Genomic DNA, 8,305 nt, shown 5'->3' with positions numbered 1-8,305 from the left:
AATGTTGTACCTTTTTTTCTTTTAATATATTTTATTGTTTTTTTACAGAGAAGAAGGGAGAGGGTTAGAGAGTTAGAAACATCGATGAGAGAGAAACATCGATCAGCTGCCTCCTGCATGCCCCCCACTGGGGATGTGCCTGCAACCAAGGTACATGCCCTTGACCGGAATCGAACCTGGGACCCTTCAGTCCGCAGACCGACACTCTATCCACTGAGCCAAACCCGTTCGGCTAATTTGTACCTTTTTTTGTTATTGCCACATGATTATGTCAGAAGCAGGTATAGACTAAGTTTGGAAAGAGCATGCCATAAACTTGTTTCTCCATTGTTACCAAGTAGTAATTTGTTTTAAAAAGTTCTATTTTTACCCCTGGCCGGAGTGGCTCAGTTGGTTGGCCATCATCCTGTGCACCAAAAGGTTGCCAGTTAGATTCCGGGTCAGGGCACATGCCTGGGTTGCGGGTTAGATCCCCAGTAGAGGGCATACAGGAGGCAGCCCGTTGGTGTTTCACTCTCACATTGATGTTTCTCTCTCTCCTCCTCAGTTTCTCTCTCCCTCAAAATTAATTTTTTAAAAATCTTTTTTAAAAAAGATTTTATTTTTTAGTAGGAAATACTTAAAGCTAAGTTTGTTATCTAGGTAGCTTTATTTCTAGAAGTTTCTAAGCCTTTGACATTGTGATGCAACATTTATGTAGCATTGCACCCAGGATTTACCTGACAAGGTAGGAGCTAGTGAGGATGAGCTGGCTGGTGTAGAGAAGGGACAGGGTCCTGATTGTTCTTTGTGGTGATGAAGACTGTCACTTTGTCTGTTTATTTAATAGGTTCCTCTTGTATACATTGGGAAAATACAAGGTCCACCTACAGATTTGCTGATTCTGCAACAATTAAAGGGCTTAGGTCAGTCTGGGCCAGCGCATATTTTATTAATGCCCAATACATTTTAGCTAGACTAGTAATTGTTAGCATTTGCAGTGATGAGCGTGAATAAGGGAACTTGGCTAAGAGCACCCAAAATGTAAGTACATTTAATATTGGTTGCAGTTTAACTTAATTTTCTCTTACTTGTAAGCTTATAAGCTAGCTACAAGTTCCGATAAAAACATTTTTTTTTTCCTGAAAGGGTATAGGCAGGCCCTGAATAACATCTTGTACACAGGATGGGGAAACAGATATGGATGGGGTAGGTGACTGGGACTAAGCAGTGGTGGTAATCAGCATTAGACATCTGAAGAAATTTGAATAGCTTTTGTCTGTTGTTGTTAATCCTCACCCATTGATATTTTTCCAATTGATTTTTAGAGAGAGTAGAAGGGAGGGGGGAAGAAAGAGACAGAAACATCAATGCGAGAGAGACACATTGATTGGTTGCCTCCCGCACATGCCTGGACTGGGACTATGGATTGAACCTCCAACCCAGGTATGTGCCCTTGACCAGGAATCAAAATCCAGACCCTTCGGTGCACCCGCCGACACTCTAGCTGCTGAGCCACATGGGTGAGGGCTGAATAGCTTTTTAATTTTCAACCACTACAAGCATTCTTTAATGTAAAAGCAGTCATTTTACAGGGTTTCTGACTATTGGTATGTTGTAATGGTATACTGTTACCCGTGGCCTCAGGTGAGTCAAAATGAAACAAAAGGGGAAGTGCCCTATCTGGCTACTGACTTTTAGAACCCACCAGCACGGAGCACTGCGACCCTGTCTGTCCAGCACCCCTGTGAGTGAAAAGGGGTGGGTGGGCGAGCAGGCCAGGGCATCCCGGGGAGACGGGTTAGGAGTTGTAAGATGCAGTAGGAGGTGGAGCATGCGGTGAAGCTGGTGCTGCCTTTGTGGCTCTCTGAGAGCAGGAATTCCTAGATTTCAAGCACTACTTAGAACTAATGATAGGAGATAGTATAATGGTCCAAATGGGGCAGTTGTCTGCCTTGGTCAGTGGTTCTCAAACCTTACAAGCACCAGAATCACCTGAAGGAATGGTTAAAACAGCTTGCGGGGCCCCACCCCCAGAATTTCTCATTCAGTAGCTCTGGAATGGTGCCTGGGAGTCTGCATTTCTAATGAGTTTCCCAAGTAACGTGGATGCTGCTGGTGTGGGGACCACACTTTGAGAACCACTGCCCTGCAGAGCCAAGCTGCACTGCGTTAGGGTAGGCACAGGGCCTTTTCCACATCACGGTAACATTGTACGGAGTCCTGGAGGAAACTGAAGGGGATTTGGAACCCCAGGTGGTGACTGTCCACAGGCTCTGAGGACGAAGGTGTTCCGGGCCTTGTGGCATACCTGTTGGGGAGCGCTGGCATGAGGTACATGAGTATTAAAATACAGTCTGCACCAGGATTTCCGTTTCTAGAGCAAGGAGGCCTTGAATGTTATCACTCACTGAGGATAAGGTTTCTCCAGCTCACTCTCTTCCAAAGCTCTCTTAACAATTCGTTGACTCCTAGGGAGTTCAGAATTCATCTTTGTTGGTATATGTTAGTATTTCCCAACGGGCAGCATGAACTTCGGTTGGGGACATTGGGTTTGCTAACTCCTCAGTGCCATTTGATCAACAGAAAATGAATCAGACAGGCTCACACCTGGTCCACGAGCCCTTCACCTGTGGGATTAGCACATTTGGGAAAATCCGCCTTCGGGAGGCCCAGGGTGGATAGAAGTCTGAGGAACTTTCCAGAGGCAATTTTGAGGCTCTTGTTGGGGGAGCATCTTGTGGGTATAATCTCAGAGAACAGGAAAAACAAGTTGGGCCACGTACTGGTCTGAAAGTGGACGCAGGTTGTAAAACTGGAGATGGTACTTTGAGATTAAGGGACTCCTCCCTCTGATGTCTGTTCTTTCTCCACCATAATTACCAAGCAGGGAAGGCCCTTCTGTTCCCCTTCTGAGGGTGGTGTGGCTACACTCTGACCTAAACAAAGGCACCTGGTGACTGAAGCACAGATTCACAGTAATTCTGTGTGAGAAGCTGCTTTTACATTTTTCTAAAAGGCAAGTAAAGCTCTTCAAAATGGATTCACCTCACATCTCATTAGGGTGTGGTGAGGAGTTGAGGCAAAGAGAATGACTCCATTTGTCACAGGGACTAATCAGTACCCAGACTCGCTAGGCACCTCAAGCCATATTTAAATCACTGAGGTTGCAGTTTGTTACCTGAGAAAGCATTGGCCTTTGGCACCAAGTGGACTAGGGTTCAAATCCCCTGTCTACCACACCACCTTCTGTGTGACCTTGAGCAAATTAATTTAATCGTAGAGGCTCAATTTCCGCATCTGAAAATGGAGATAATTGTATCTACTCGGGCAGTGGTGAGGAATAGACAGGTCATAAACACATAGCAGGTGAACTTTCCTCTTGTTCTTAGAGGCGGGTGACTTGTCAGATTGCTACGTGAGTTGGATGCGGGTGGAGCCTGCCTCTTTTCCCTTCTGTGAACTGGGAATGAAGACGGGATGAAAAGAAACATGGGAATGGCTGTAAATCTCCTTTTTGCTTGTACTGATTCCAAATGACATAGGAAGTAGCTTTGCATGGAAAGAAATGGTTTCCCCAAACTGTGTTTTGGGGGAGAAAAGATTTTCTTTCAAAGGGCCCTAGAACATTCTATTTTTAATCCCATCTGTGACTTAGAAGGCTCAGGGTGGGAGGCTGGGCATGAGTCAATAGCCTTCCCACACAGGATTGAGTACGGCCATGTCCCCCCCCCACCCCCACCCCCCATCCCCCACCCCCAGCCTGGAAGGCACAGTGCTGACAGGGTTTGGAGGGTTGAATAGAGCCACCCTCTGTTCTCCCTTTAGCACCCCACAGGGATTTAGGATATTTTCATAAATTCTCCAAGGAATGTTAGATGTGGTTACAAAGGTGTGTTTTTCCCCCCTACAAGTGGCATAATCAGAACTCTTCTTAATGAGTAGAATTAAATTTTGAATAAAATTTTGTCCTCATAATTACCTCTTGTGAAGACCTTTTGAAATGATTTCATTTGAGTTTATTTCACGTTGACATTTCAGAAACACTTTTGTTCTTCTCTGGATTGAAATATCTTAGTAAAACTTGTCCTGTGTCTCACCCTAAAGTAATTATTCATGTTCCTTAAACAAGGTCGGTGTGCGTGCTTGTCCTTTTTGAATATAGTCTCCAGAGTGAGTCTGAGTCATTTTTTTAGTTGTTCAGGTGCCTTTCTCCTCAGCGTGTCTTTCCTTCTGTTGTCTTATCTTTCCCTTTTACAGTCTGTATGTGGGGTGTGGGTGCCACTAGGACCAGGACTCCTCCAGCAGATCCCAGATAAGGGAAGCTGGTTGGGCCCTGCTGGGTGGGTTTCTGCTGCCTGCAGCTCCCCTCCGCCTTCATGTGGGTCTCCTCCCACTGCAAGGCCCTGGAGGGAGAGACACTGGATAGCCTCTAAGGCTCCTCTGTGCTTCAGAGCAACAATTGCAGCATTTGATTTCTGGAATGATTGGCTCTCAGACTTTTCTTTCCTCTCAGTACTTAGTAGAAGCCAAGTCTTTCTTAATTTGTGTTTTCATTTCTGCCCCTAATTTCTTCAGAGCTGTCTCAAGGTACTTGAGGAAAACTGTTCACCATTTGCTGCTTAGAATTAAGCCTAGTTTTTCTCAGGTTCTAAAACTTTAAACACATTTTATTTATTAAAATGATGGGGTTTTGTTTGTATGGGTTTTTTTTTTTTTTTAAAACAACTTTACATCATTGAGTCTTGTGGTCTGACTGGGTGGGGGATCCTATCAATAATACCGTGAAGATCAGAAATCCTTTTTGTCCTAATAGGATGCACAGGTTGAGGACTCTCTATATAAATTACTAATAGCTGGGTCTTCCCCCTTTCTTCTCCTGTCTTTTCAAAGCAGCAAGTTTGTACTCATTTTGCATGGGTACTATGAGAAAAAGTAACATTTTAGCTTTTATTTTCAGAAAAAGTGAAGTGTAAAAAGGAAAAAAATGACCTTCCTCTTTATTTTATAAATATATTTTACCTCTGCCTCTATATCCTTAAGCTCATTTTAAGGACCTGGTCTGCTTCTTATTCTTCTATGAGTCTGTATGGGGATTTTAAAAAAATTAAATTTATTGGGGTGAGCCCTGGCTGGTGACTCAGTTGCTTAGAGCATCGTCCCAATACACCAAGGTTGCAGGATTGATCCCTGGTCAGGGCACATACAAGAACCAACCAGTGAATGCATAAATAAGTGGAACAGCAAATTGATGTTTCTCTCTCTTCCTCTCTCTCTCTAAAATCAATAAAAATAATACATAAAAAAATTTATTGGGGGGACATTGGTTAATATCATCTTAAAGATTTCAAGTGTACAATTGTATATACATCACCTGTCTATTGCATTGTGTGTTTGACATGCTTGGCTGGGGATTTTTAAGAATGTGAACCTGTCACAGATGTGCATGCCACCCTTTTGCAGAGACCATGCTAATAATGAATTTTCTTTGTATTACTCCAATTTTAGTATAAGCTCTGCCAAAACAAAGAGTACCTTGGAATTTTTTGTGCATACATATGAAAAAGGTTAAAGTAACCAAAGACCTGCTGGAGGGTGAAGTCAGTGGACAAGTTAGTCCTGTCCTGCTAAGAGATAAAGGTCAGCGCAGAGCAGCTCAGTTAATAAGATGTTTGGATATACACAATGTAGAGCAGCAGTAAGTGAGATAACCTCTGTGCAGCAAACTCTGGGTTCCTGATTTTTGCCAGGTACTGTGCTGGGCTTTGGAGACCCAAAGAGAAGGTAGGAGACTGCCCAGGGAGAGGTGGTGGATTGTAGCAGAGGCTTTCGGGTGAGCCCTGTGTTTAAATTCCACATTACCACTTACTAGGTATAGGTCTTTGGGAAAGTTGTCTAGCTCTGTGAACCACTGCTTCCTCATTTCTGAAAAAGGAATCGTAGTATTTACCTCTCAGGTTGTGGTTACTAAATGATGCATGAATTCAGTATCTGGCACATTGTAAGCAGGCAGACAGTGGTGGCTTTTAGAACAGTCTACTGCCTACTGAAGTCAGAGATATGGGAGCAAGCCATTATACTGCGTGTAAACAATTGTTCCCACAGTGCGTCAGTGCTGTGGTGGGTGGGAGGTTTGTGTGCACAGGTGCTTGAGGAGATGGGAGGACAGATAGATGCCTCACCCAGCAGGGACACAGGTGGAAGGCCTCCAGGAGGTAGTGGCATTACTACTCCTTGGTAGTGAGCCAAGACTTGGAGCCCAATTAAGGATTAGCTGGCAAAGAAAGGAGGAAGGACATTCCATTCCAGGCAGTAAGCAGTCTCTACTGGGACACCCAGGCACCTTTTTGTCAAGTTTTGGTTTCTGGTTTGTTAGAGTCAGTAGGAAATCTCCAAGCTTTGAGCCTCTGCTAAAGTTGTGAAGGGGAAAGAACCTGGGGTGTTAAATGGGTTTTAAAGAAAAGGCAGTCTTTTTAAACTCTGAAGTCTCCAGAATAAGAATAGGCCTTTGTCAAGTCCTGAGGAATTCATCTGGGGAGCCAAGAATGGTTCCCACCCGCGCCCCCTGTGGTGGGATCTCAGCACACTCCCTGGCAACCCACCCACCGGTTTCCCAGTTGCTGCCAAACTCCATTTCAGGAGGAAATGATTCCATTCTTTTCTGACTCACAGGACTATTAAACAATCAAGAAGACCTCCATGGCCTTAGAGGGCTGGGTAAATAAATATTTCGGAATGTGATATTGCAGTGATAGGAAAAAAACAAGTCATATTGTAATGCTATGCTTAACGGGAAACAAGATGTCAACTGTGTGTGTGTGTGTTGCAAGGAAATACACTGGGAAACAAGATGTCAGGCGGGTGTGTTGCAAGGAAATACACTGTATTGATACTGAACTTAATTGCTAGGATGCATAATAGCACAATAATCCAATGAAAAGTCTGCTGTCACATTCAGATACTTATAAAGTTCTTTGTTTAGATCCAAAGACTTTAATTCCAAAACCTAGCATCTTCCGAGTTTTTACTGTGTTCATAAAGGCACTATGCTAAATGTGATACCTTGTCATGTCACTTAGTTGTCAAAACAACTTCATGAAGTAAGAAGCTTCTGCATTTCTTCCAGATGAGCAGACTGAGGCTTTCTAGAGCTTGTAGTTGGCAGATCTGGAGTAAGCCCAGGAAATCTGATGCCATCACCAAGCTAAAGTAGTCCTATCCTACCTAATTTTGAAAGTTGTTCTAATAGTTTATGGAGTTTTAAAATTTTATTTATGGATTGATTTGAGAGAGAGAGAGAGAGAGAGAGAGAGAGAGAGAAACACATTGAATTGTTGTTCCACGTAGTTATGCATTCATTGATTGATTCTTGTATGTACATTGACCAGGGATGGAAACCTGCAATCTCCACTTGTCAGGACAACTAACCAACTGAGCTATGGCCAGAGCCTATGGAGTTATTTTTAATGTTTCCCCATGCTTTATTTTATTCCTTTACTTTGAAACAACTCAGAATTTAGCAGTTACTTTTAATCAATTGCAAAGTAATGTGTTAAGATTTTTAGGTGAAATTTAAAGCTTGTGGGCGCTGCTTCATGAACTCTAACAATGTTGAAAATCTAATTGTCCATGCTTATTATATTTAAATTTTTCTCCCACAGGTTCTGTGGGAAACCTTTCATATTAACAAAGCATAATCTCTAATATATATTCCTTCTTAGTACAAATTCACTTATGGAGAGCAGAGAGGGACAGCAACGATGGGACTGTACTGTACAGGCTATTAATAATAGTGCTATTGAGCATGTACGTCGAGGGAGAATACTCAAATCTCAATAAAGAATTATAGCAGAAACCAGTTTGCGCTTCTTAATTTCTTCTGTGGTTTTAGTGGTCCGTGTTTAGGGTGAATGGGTTAAGAAGAACCATTGTCCTTTGCCCTAGCTAATAGGTGTTCCAAGTGTGGTCCTTAGAACTTGTTAGAAATGAAAATTCTCACCCTAACACAGACCTGACCTACATACAATGAGACTAGTCTTCCTAATATGGGGGAGAAGCAATTGCCAGGGATAATTATTCCACCTAAACACACCAAGATGAGAATTGGGTAACTTGGGTTTTTTTCTTCTTCTTTGTAATTCATTATGGACTTGTTAAACTAGCAATAGCACCTTTATGTGTTTGTCAAAATACTGATTTGACAGCTCCAATAACAAGGCAATCATTACAGGTTAATAGTATTTGATGAGCCCAGTAAATACTAGATCATTTTATATATTTTTTTTCTTCCCCCTTTAAATTACAGGCTAAATAATACCTGTGTCTC

General features: G+C 42.7%; 1 protein-coding gene and 1 non-coding gene across 6 annotated transcripts in view; one reads left to right on the top strand and one right to left on the bottom strand.

The window, feature by feature from the left end:
* OCLN (occludin) overlaps positions 1-8,305 on the top strand; it is a 49,099-nt gene that overhangs the window by 21,128 nt on the left and 19,666 nt on the right. The gene's annotated exons all lie outside the window — the stretch shown is intronic.
* On the bottom strand, positions 5,398-5,509 carry LOC111825700. Its single transcript, XR_002828902.1, has one exon. It is a non-coding gene; the product is annotated as a U6 spliceosomal RNA (small nuclear RNA).

Source organism: Myotis lucifugus, unplaced genomic scaffold, assembly GCF_000147115.1.
Source record: "Myotis lucifugus unplaced genomic scaffold, Myoluc2.0 scaffold_0, whole genome shotgun sequence".
NCBI classification, from domain to species: domain Eukaryota; kingdom Metazoa; phylum Chordata; class Mammalia; order Chiroptera; family Vespertilionidae; genus Myotis; species Myotis lucifugus.
Note: the sequence above shows the minus strand (reverse complement) of the source record. Positions and strands in the feature narration are given on the sequence as shown.